The following is a 12,490-nucleotide window of genomic DNA, read 5'->3' on the forward strand; positions in this document are numbered from 1 at the left end:
CATGGAAGAAACAGGTTTTTTTGATTATATAACTATGTACGAGGCCCCAAACTTGGGTAAGAGACACAACATTCCCCCATTCCCAGTAAAGTCAAATGAGAGAAGCAAAGAAATAAACAATTAAAATACACTGCCAAGATAGAGTTAAGTATAGGATACACTTCCTTATAATTACATTTTTCTCTATATTTTCTAGAATGTTTTTGTTCTTTCAGATGTTTGATAAAAGTTAAACTTCTTTTGGATATTTAAAAGATCTTTTTGTTGTTTTAAAGTGTCATTTTGAAGGGCGCATGGGTGGCGTAGTTGGTTAAGCCTCCGACTCTTGTTTTCGGCTCCCGTCACGATCTCAGTTTCCTGGGATCCATCGAGCCCTGCAACAGGCTCCGTGCTCAGCATGGAGTCTGCATGAGATCCTCTCTCTCTCTCTCTCTCTCTCTCTGTCCCTCCCACTCGTGCTATCTCTCTCAAATAAGTAAATAAAATCTTAAAAAAAATTAAAGTGTCATTTTGATTAACCTTGCTATACAGGTCTTATAAATCTGATCTATAATATTTGTTTTCATCAGATACCAATATTGCTTAACATTCATTTACATTGCAGTGTAATTTTATTCTGAATGCGGCATTTACAAATATAATCCTACCTTACTCAAACTGTCTTTAAACAAAAAGGCATATGATTTCATTTATATTTACTTTATGAAATGTGAAGACTTGCCACAGCCTTTCCCAGGGTTCTGTTACTTTGTTTTGTTTTAAATGTTTATCTACTCCCATGACTTCAACTATCAGTTATATCCTCATGATTCCCATATTTTATATTGAATCCAGACCTCATTTTAGTTCCAAATCTATATAGCCACTGTCTTCTGGACATCTTTACCATCATGTCTCACAGATGACTTCAGTTTTCCCTGAAGAGAATTCACTAACTTTCTCCTATTTTGAGCTCCTTGTCCTGGTAAGAGGCACCAGTATCCCATTTGAATCATCCAAGCTAATAATTTGATAAATCATTTTATAATCTCTCCCACTGACACTGTAACTGAACTACTGCGAGTTTGCTCTGCGGTCGGTAAGTCACAGAAACTATACCGGTGGAGTAGTCACACAAAGTAAACTTTATTTGCAGCAAATAAGGAGATCATGAGGAATAAACTTCAAAGACATGACTCCCTGAACAAGGCTGAATGGGTTCCTTTTATTTGCATTAGGATGAATATTTGGATAGGGAAGTGTTGTCATTGTAGGTAGGGGTGGGCACGAGGTCACATATGCACCTTAAGGAAACATGCCTTAACATTGTATGTTATATAAATGAGGCTCAAATGAGGCTTGTGCTCCTCCTTGGGTGGAGATTTTACTATTATAATGAGGTAAAGGTAACTGTCAGTCATTCCATGGCTCACTCCATGGTCCATCTGTGCAGGTGTGAGTTGGGGTTAATCTCAAATTGGTCTGGGTGGTCTGGGCCAGCTGAACTCTGCCCAGGCAGTTGCTATCGCTTGAGGGGTAGTTTCGGTTTCCTTCCCAGGATGCTATGCCCCTAGGGCCTTTTGCCTGAGTTACGAGATAAGCTGGACAGAAAAAAGTGGGGCAAAGGCCTATGGCTGCAAGCAGGCAAGCAGTAAAGGTCAGGTTACGGGGTCTAGCTGGTGACAACACTTCTCCCCCATCAATCAGCTAATGATAATTATTGCTGATTTCACCTCATTAACCTCTTTACTAAGTATTCCTTCTTCTCCAGTCCAATTGCTGTTGCTTCTGTTCAGGCCAGTAATATGTTGGTAAATCAGCTCTCCAAAAAGAAAGCCCTAATTTGTAGTGTTTGCTGAGATCTGTGGTATAAATTCTCCTACCGCGGCAGATTTCAAACTACCAACTTGATGTCCCTGCACCTGGAGTTGAGAAGAGCTGTATGTAATTGGCTCTCCGGGCCAGTGCCAGCCAGCTCCTGTGTGTCACTGGTTCAGGCTCTGACATCTTTTCCGAAACACTCACGGGAGTATTCCTACTTTCATCGTACTTCCCTCCTAACCACATTCCACCCTAGAAGACAAATCTCATTCATTCACCTATTTGTTGAGACAGACTCTTACGCTAATGGAGGATAGTTGGAAGAAAGGCAGGCGGGGATGACCCCCTCCCCCCAGCCCCACCCCACCCTAAGTTGAATCAACCCTTAAAAAGATTTTACACCACCCTGGAAGGAGCCCTCCACCCTTCCCCATGTGATAGGTAGATGATAAAAACTGGATTGGGTGACAGGCACATGGAGGGTTAATCAGATTAAACAGCTGCCATTAAGCCTATAAAAACCCCCAGTCTTAGAAACTCCGTTGGCAACCCTCTCAGGTCCCCTCCTTCTTTGGGAGCTCTGTACTATCGCTCAATAGCTCAATTAACTGCTTTGCTATCGCTCAATAAACTAGTTTGCTGCCTACCACTCTTCCTCTGGTCTACCTCTTCATTCTTCGAAGCAGTGTGACCAAGAACCGCGGGCAGTAAAGGAAAAGAAATCCTGCAACAATGCCAGGTAGGCAATGATCAGGTTTCTATATTTCAAACCTTCAATGGCTCCTGATTACCTACAGAATCAAGTTTAAATTCTTATACACGGCATAGAAGTCCTCCACAAACTGGCTTTTCTGATTCCTCTATAGTTTCTCACTTCACCTTTGCTTAAAAATAATTTATATTTAAATACCTAGTTCTTTTTCTGATTTAATAAATACATCAAACCACTTCATTTGGCTCTGAGTTGCATTTTTTGTGATATACCGAAGTTATGGAAATTACCAGATAAGAATACAAACTCAGAAGTTAGACACATCTGGGTTGGAATCCTGCTCTTGTTACTTAACTAGCTGTGTGACCCTGCCAAATGACAATTTCTCTGACCCAGAGTTTTCCCTTCTGTGAAAAATGGGAATAATAACAGTTGATTCTTAAGATTGTTGTGAAGATTAAATTAGAAAATGTACAAGAAGTTCTTAACAGAGTCCCTGGGACATAGTAAAGACTCAACAAATAATGGCTGTAATTATATTATTTGTAACAATTATTATTAGTTTCTAAATAATTACAAGTATAGTATGAGTTTTCCCCAGTGGCAGATTTGCATCACAGACCTGCCATTACTTTGTCATTTCCTGCCCCTATTAAATTACATACATAATGTAGGCAAGACGTTAGGGTTCAAAGCCAACAGCCAAGAAATTCTTAAGATGTGTTTGGTGCAAAAAGGTGATTTTATTAAAGCACGGGAACAGGACCCATGGGCAGAAAGAGCTGCACTGGGATCATGGGGAGTGGCCCATTATATACAAATTGGGAGGGGGTTAGGGATAGTGTAAATCTCTAAGGAATGTTGGAAGCAAGGTTTCCAGGACCTTGAGGGGGCTAGCTATTGTTGGGAAAAGGTCATTTATTACCATCTAATAAAACCTCAGTCATGAGATCCTTCAGATGTATATCGGTGGGCCATATGCTTGGGGGATGATTGCCAACACGTATCTTGGGGGGTTTAGAGATAAAGGAATTTTTATATGTTAAAGTAGACTTACAGGATCCTGGGGGGGGGGGGCGGTGGTGTCAGGCTAGGATTGCCTTTTGCCCTTAGCAAAGTATTAACATCAAGGCGGTTGAGTCCCTAGAGGAATGTCACTCTGCCAGTTTCAAGGACTTGTCAATGGGCTGTAGGTAGTAAGGAAATTTAATAATTTTTCTTTTGCCTTTGTTTCCCACATCAATACATACATACATACGTATATATATATAATATATCAGCATTGCTCCTCTCTTCCTACTGAACTTTTAATGTCTCTTAAATTAGTGATGTTTGAGCATAAAACTATGGTAGGTGATGAAAAATTAAAACAGCACACCCTTAGGTTGGAGTCATACTTTAATATTTTCAGAACATTTTTATATAACTTATTTGATTATGTTATTCATAAATTAAAGAAGCAGACACAGAAGGTAACATGATCATAGTTCCCAATTTGCAGATGAGAAAAGTTCAGAAAGCACAAGACACAAAAGGTTACACTAATTAGATAAGTTGTGGAGGTGAAAACCTGGTCTTCCAAATCATTGTCATAATGCTTTCCCCATTATATCAGACTATCCCTCAGACTCATTCAACAAACCATATCATTCCAGCCCAAAATATCATTCTTGGATTTTTCTATAGTGTGTGAGCTTGTATTATTTACTTATGACATATCATAGACTGCTCTGATGTTTAATCTTTTTTTATGTGCACACATTTTTTTTCCTCAATAGGTGGTAAGCTCTTGAAGACAAGACCAAATCTTAACACTTCTTTCTATCCCCTATAGTACCTAGCATAGTATATAGAGCATGACAGATGGGTAGAGGGAGGGAGGGAGGAAGAGAGAGACAGAAAATGTGAAAGGGTTCATATCTGCACAAATTATTTATATACAAATTTGGCCTCATGGAAAATTGCAACACCTGGGGCGCCTGGGTGGCTCAGATGGTTAAGCGTCTGCCTTTGGCTCAGGTCATGATCCCAGGGTCCTGGGATCAAGCCCCACATCGAGCCCTGCATCGGGCTTCCTGCTCAGCGGGGGGCCTGCTTCTCCCCCTCCCTCCACTTCTCCCCCTGCTCATATTCTCTCTCTCTCTCTCTATCTCTGTGTCTTGAATGAATAAATAAAAAAACCTTTAAAAAAAAAAGAAAATTGCAACACCTATTAGAAGTACCATTTGCCAATAAAAGGGACAGTTAATGTGTGGAGATGGGAACCATGTAAAATTTTGGAAAATACATATGAAAGTAATGATAATGGTTTATTGATACTTGTACACTGGTAAAATTGAATGTAGCACCAATAAATAGCGGCAGCAGCCAGAGACCAAGATAATTCCCTACTAAATAACGAGTTACATACATTGATATCACTCAAAGAAAAAATATCCCAGAAAGCAGTCTTGCTTTTGCAATTATAATGGATAAATAATTCACTAAAATAAGAGCAATCACCTAATAGGTTTAGCACAAGGAATAGATGCATTCTAAACTCATAAGTAAAATGTATTTCTAGAAATAAGATTACACTGTCAACACCACATTTAAAGACAATTTACTCATTAAAAACTAAATAGCACTCTAATGGGTATTGGAAGTGGCATAAAAAGGATTAAGACATTGTTTCTGTTCCAAACAGGTTACACTCTGATTAGGAAAATGAAGTAACAACACATGAAAATTACAAAAGTATAACAATTTATTGTAGCAAGGTGGGGGGAATTATAATCTGAATTTCTCCTAGTGTATCTTTCCTATAAATCAATATTTTAATTATACACATAGAAAACTATGTATATAATTTTTTCCTCCAAAACATTTTCATTTACTAAGGGTCTATTATGACCACACTTGAGTTTGCCTTAAAATAATATACAAAGGATGGAAGGGAGAGAGAAATTAGAAAGATCTGTTGCATATTAACAGTTCCCAGTTATCCAAATTGGTTTATGAATTATTTCCCGATTAGAATAAAGTCGAGATGCAGCCTTAATTATTAAGAGCACATCAAAGTTATTTTTAGCCATTGCTGTAGCAACATTACGCAAAATAAATATAGCCTTTCTATTTTAAAGCTGATTCTATGAGTCAGCAGGAGGTAGGACAAGCAAAAAGGATAGCTATAATTTTATGCAAATTATAAAACTCAAATTCATATTGCCAGATATTCCTGAAAGCTGACTTAAAGAGTGGAAGAAATCCAGAATGATTATGTTGAGGGAATAATGTTAATAAACAGGATAACTTTACAGTATTTGCCCTTGCATTATTGTAAAACACCTGATCAATTCAAATTATAATTTATTGCTCAATCATGTGCCAAACATTTTATTTCTTGGCTATTTACATCTTTTTTAATTTTTATTTTAATTCCAGTTAGTTAACATATAGTGTTATATTAGTTTTAGGTGTACAATATAATGATTCAACACTTCCCTACAACACCCAGTTCTCATCACAAAGGCACTCCTTAATCCCCATCACTTATTTAACCCATACCCCACCCCTCTCCTCACTGGTATGTGCCAAACATTTTAATACATTATCTCTAATTGTTTAAAAATCCTACAAGGTGGAATTCTTTTTATTGTACTGGTATGAAAATGGGTATTCAGAAAGAGATATATAGGAAGGATTATCTTTATTGTTGCATCTTGTTATAAATTTCCACCTATGAATCCATATAGTTTACAGCTTTGAAATTATAGTTGATTGTATGAAAGGACAACATAGGCAAACGAGTCATGAAATTGCAGGGGTTTTTTTCAATACTCACATTCTATTGTTTCTTTTCTATCCCTATAAGGACTCTTTCTTGACTTCCTTAACTAATAGTACTGTTAAAATAACATCTTAAGTTCATTTATTCGCTCATTCAGTCAGTCATTCAAAAACATTAGGCTTGAATTTTTAAAACTGCACACGTGTAGTTTTACACACATGTGTGCATAAAAAGTGTGTAAAATAATACACACAAAATTGGGTTTAATGGTAATTATACCTGAGTATTGCAGGAATGTGTAGATGGTACTTTTTACTTTATGTAAACCTGTTTTACATTTTTTCCCAAAATGTAACAGTAATATTCATCTTTTATTTTTTTTTTTGAATTTCAGTTCCTAGTAGAAGCCAGTACTATGCTAGATACTGCAATAACTTCTAAAAATACAAAGATGACTAAGGCATGATCCATCTGTTTAAATCTGCCTGGGGAGGAGGGGATGGCTTCATAAAACAGGTGACATTTGAACTGTTTTTTTTCAAGTGGGGAAGGGTGGAGGTGCATTTCAGAAAAAGAAAACAGTATGTGCAAGTCACAGGTAAACATGAGAGCATGGTGTACTTTAAATACATATATGGAGATGAGTGATATGACAGAAATCCAAAAATGTTGGGCAGCATTAGGTTGTGAAGGGCTGTGTGTAATATGCTAAGGAGTTTGTTAGCAAAAGACAATTTTTTAGGCAGGTTAAACTTGTTTTTAGAAAAATCTCTTTGGTAGGAGCACAGAAAGTGATGGGAGTGAGGAAATAGTAAAGAAGGAGATGAGTGAGGAGGGTATTGCTAAAATCCAGGAAAGAGACCGAGATTCTGAACTAGCATACTGCTACAGCTCACAATCCACAGTCATTTCTCAGTACCACCAGCATTGACCAGTTTAGCTGATGGAAACCAAGAATGACTTTGAGAATTCTAGTATGACAGACTATTCCTATTCAAATTTTATACTGCACTAAATAAATATCCCTAAACAAATGCTTTTATTACATCAGTTGCTGGTTAAAAACTTATACTGACTTCTTACAGGCTATCAAGTCAAGGTTTCGCATCCATATATCTGCCTTCTCCATGTAACCTTTTCTTTCATTAATTGCACACAGACCTACCAATGCTGTTATTTATTTCTTATTTCTACTTACTTCTATTTATTATCCTTGTTAGGCTTCACTTATCTTAATTAACGCCTTCCCCAATTAAACATGCCATTTAAAATTCCAAGTATCTTCTGATAACTAGTTCATTCATTTATTCAATAAATATTTGAGTTCCTGTGTGCCAGATACTGTGTTAAGTGCCAAGGAGTCAAAAATGGGAAATGCCAGGATCCCACAGTTAATTATACTGATAATATAGCGTGGTAAGGGCAATTAAAAAGATACACACTGGGGGTGAAGTGATGTCAGCATTATGGCTGAATAAGACATCCCTCATCTGTGCCCCCCCCCACCAACAATAATTTGACATCCATCCATGAACAAAAGTGCCTAGGTGGGAGATGTGGGATCTAGCGCTATTTACCAAGGAACCTGGGAGGAGTTCTACCACCTGTATAATGGGTAATAGGCATATACCTTGGTCTCAGCTATGGACACTATAGTGGCCTGTGAGCCACTCCAGCCCCTCTCAACCACTGCAAAACACTGTCTTAGATCATCAAGGCCAAAAGAGCCATTATAGAAGTCCAGGTTTCCAGAAAATTTCCAGGACAATATTGAAGTAAAAAAAAAAATGAGTTTTGACACATTGGAAAAGGAAGAGGAACAGAGTCATCACCTCTCCCCTAAGACAGCACAGCTTAAGGCCAAGAGAAGTCTGAGCCTATGATTTCTCCTGTTAACAAGGGAAAGTGAGAGAAAAGTGTAGAACACTGCAAAAGGAGCTCATTTTTCTCTCAGCCTATCCAGAGAGTACTGAATCATAAACCTAAGGACTGGAGAATGGAAGAGGCTGAGAGAGCACCAGATAGGATTCTCAGAGGGTATTAAAGGGATGTGGATCTTACTAACTGTGTTGTGGACTCCATCAGGAAACCAGCCCACTAGCTGCAGGGGACACCTTACCCACAGATCCTTCCACCTGGCCCATGGGCACCCCCAGTCCTCGGTGCAACACAAACACACAACACACACAACACACACAAATCCATACCCCATATCCAACTTCCTGTGTGCACTTTCTGATGACAGCAGTGAAAGCAATCTTTGGCATATGGCTAGTGAGCATTTACAGAGAGCCAGCTGGAATCTGCAGGCCAGGGAGAGACCACAAATTTGAGTTTTAATACCACCTTTGGAAAAACAAAAAGAAAGCTGTCAGCATTCAACCTGGTGCATTACAGGATCAAGAGAAGGCATATAAGCTTAAGAATTCTGCCACAAGAGGGAGCAAGAAGTATGGAACAGCTGTACAGAGGATCTAAGAAAGCCTCAGAATCCCTAGCAGGGCTGATGGAAGTTATTTCTCTCCTGAAGGCAGCTAGTAAAGATTAGAGGAGGTGACTCTGCCAGATATGAAGACCACAATGCAAAACTTCGAGGAACATAAAAAAGCAAGGAAAATGACACCAGGAAAGGATCACAATAATCTTCCAGCAACTGATGCCCAAAACGTAGAGATCTGCAATTTACCTGGTAAAGAATTCAAAATAGTTGTTTTAAGGAAACTGAATGAGCCACAGAGAAACCCCTAAAACCAAACCAAAACCAAAACCAAAACACACAGGAAGACAATTCAACAAAATCAGGGAAACGATACATGAAAAAAAAAACAAAAACCCAAGAAGTTTAACAGAGACAAATCATAAAAGAATAAAACAAATTCTGGAGCTGAGGAATTCAAAGAACAAAATGCAAAACGCCTTAGAGAGCATCAATATCACGATGGAACAAGCAGAAGAAAGAACCTGTGAGTCAGAAGACAAGAACTTTGATGTTATTTAGCCAGAAAACAACAAGAATTAAAAAGAATGAAGAAAGCCTACATAATCTATGGGATAGCATATGAAGAAACAATTTGAAAATTATTGAAGTTCCAAAAGGAGACAAGAAGGAGAAGGGGGAAGAAAGCTTAAAGAAATAATTGCTGAGAATTTTCTAAATCTGGGGAGAGATTTGGATATCCAAGTTCATGAAGCTCATAGATCACCAAACTCAACTTAAAAAGATTGTCTCCCAGACACATTAAATAAAACTGTCAAAGATTAAGGGCAAATAGAGAATCTTAATAGCACAAAAAGAAAAGAAGCATGTAACTTACAAGGGACCCCCATAAAGCTATTAGCATATTTCTAGCAGAAATCTTGCAGGCTAGGAGAAAGAGGTGATATATTCAAAGTGCTGAAAGAAAAAAAGTGCCAACCAACAACACTCTGTCTGGCAAAGCTGTCCTTCAGAAATGGAGAAATAGACTTCCCCAGACAAACAAAAACTGAGGGAATTTATCACCAATAGAACAGTCTTTTTTTTTTTTTTTAAGTTTTTTTAAAATTCCAGTTAGTTAGCATACAGTGTAATATTAGTTTCAGGTATACAATATAGTGATTCAACACCCATACAACACCCAGTGCTCATCACAAGTGTACTCCTTAATCCCCATCACCTATTTTACCCATTCCCCCCACCCACTTCCCCTCTGGTAACCATCAGTTTGTTCCCTATAGTTAGCAGTCTGTTTCTTGGTTTGCCTCTCTTTTTTCCCCTTTGCTCATTTGTTTTTTGTAGAAATTTAAATTCTACATATGAGTGAAATTATATGGTATTTGCCTTTCTCTGACTGACATATTTCACTTAGCATTTCAATAGAACTGTCTTATAAGAAATACTGAAATGAGTTCTTCAAGCAGAAACAATAAGACACCAATTAACCTAAAAATATACAATACACTGGTAAAGGTAAATATATAGTGAAATTCAGAATACCTAATACCATAATATGGAGATGTGTTAACCACTTAACTCCAGTATAAAGGTTAAAGGATAAGAATATTAAAAATAACTATAGCTATAATAATTTTTAAATGAATACCAATATAAAAAGAGGTAATGATGATATAAAAAACATAAAAGGTAGGAGAGTAAAAAGGCAGAATTTTTGTATGCAGTCAAAGTTAAGTTGTTACCAGCATAAAATAGAATGTTATATCTATAAGATGTTTCATGTGAGCCTCATGGTAACCACAAGCAAAAACTTACAACTGATTACCAAAAATAAAGAGAAGGAAATCAAGGCATACTGCTAAGAAAATCATCAGTTCACAGGAAGGCAACAAGAGAAAGGAAAGAGGGAACTACAAAACAGCTAGAAATTAATAAGATGGCATGAATAAGTCCTTACCTATAAATAACTACTCTAAATATAAATGGATTGAATTCTCCAAAAGAAAGGCATAATGTGGCTGGATGGATTAAAAAAAAAAAAAAGACTCAACTATATGCTGCCTACAAAACACTCACTTTAGCCTAAGGATGCATAGGCTTAAAGTGAAGGAAGGGAAAAATAGTGCATGCAAGTAGAAGCCTAGAGAGCAGTGGTAGCCATACCTATATCAGACAGAATAAACTTCAAGCCAAAAACTATAACGAGAGACAAAGAAAGTCATTATATAATGATAAATGAGTCAATTCATCAAGAAGACATAATAATCTTAAATATATATGCACCCTACACTGAGGACCTAAATATATTAAGCAAATGTAGATCTGAAGGGAGAAACAGACAATAATACAGTAATAGTAGGGGACTTCAATACACCACTTTCAAAAATAGATAGATTGCCAGGCAGAAAATCCATAAGGAAACATTGGATTTGAACTATATTTTATGACCAAATAGATCTAACAGACATATATAGAACATTCCATCCAACCACACTAGAATACACAATCTTCTTTTTTTTTTTTTTTAAGATTTTATTTATTTATTTGACAGAGAGAGAGAGACAGTGAGAGAGGGAACACAAGCAGGGGAGTGGGAGAGGGAGAAGCAGGATCCCCACTGAGCAGAGAGCCCGATGTGGGGCTCGATCCCAGGACCCTGGGATCATGACCCAAGCCGAAGGCAGACACCTAATGAATGAGCCACCCAGGCTCCCCAAATACACAATCTTCGTAAGAGCACTCAGGACATTCTCCAGGACAGATTATATGATACATCACAAAACAAATATTAGCAAATTTAGGGAAACTGAAATCATACCAAGTATGTATCAGACCACAATGTTAGGAAACTAGAGATCAATAGCAGGAGGAAAGCTGCAAAATTCACAAATTTGTAGAAATTAAACAACCCAGTCCTGAACAACCAATGGGTCAAAGAAGAAAACAAAAGGGAAATTTAAAAAATCTTGAAGCAAGCAAAAATGGAAACAAAACATACTAAAACCTGTTGGAAACAGCAAGAGTAGCTCTAGGAAGGAAGTTTATAGGGATAAACACCTACACAAAGAAAACAGAAAGATCTCAAATAAACAACCTAGCTTTACACCTCAAGGAACCACAAAAAGAGAAACAAACTAAGGAAGGAAAGGAAGAAAAGAAATAACAAAGATCAGACCAGAAATTATAGAGACCAGAAAAGAAATAGAAAATATCATGAAACTCAGAGCCTAGTTTTTGAAAAGATAAACAAAATCGACAAACTTTTAGCTAGACTAAGATAAAAAGACTCAAATAAATAAAATCAGATATGAAAGAGGAGACATTGTAACTGCAACCACAGAATTACAAAGGATCATGAGACTACTATGAACAATTATGCACCAATAAATTGGATAACCTAGAAGAAACATAAATTCCTAGAAGCGTACAACCTGCCAAGACTGAATAGTAAAGAAATAGAAAATTGAAACATACCAATAATAAGGAGATTGAATCAGTAATCAAAAATCCCCCACCAAAGAAAAGCCCAGGTTTCCTTGGTGAATTCTTCCAAACATTTGAAGAATTGATAGCAATCCATCTTTAACTCTTCTAATCCTTCCGAAACTCTTCCAAAAGTTGAAGAAGACAGAACAACTGAAAACCCATTTTATGAGGCCAACATTACCCTGTACCAAAGCCAAATAAGGAAACTACAAGAAAAGAAAACTACAAGCCAATATCCCTAATGAACATAGATGCAAAGATCCTAAACAAAATATTAGCAAACTGAATT

The sequence above is a fragment of the Halichoerus grypus genome, chromosome 7 (genome assembly GCF_964656455.1).
Source record: "Halichoerus grypus chromosome 7, mHalGry1.hap1.1, whole genome shotgun sequence".
Taxonomy (NCBI): domain Eukaryota; kingdom Metazoa; phylum Chordata; class Mammalia; order Carnivora; family Phocidae; genus Halichoerus; species Halichoerus grypus.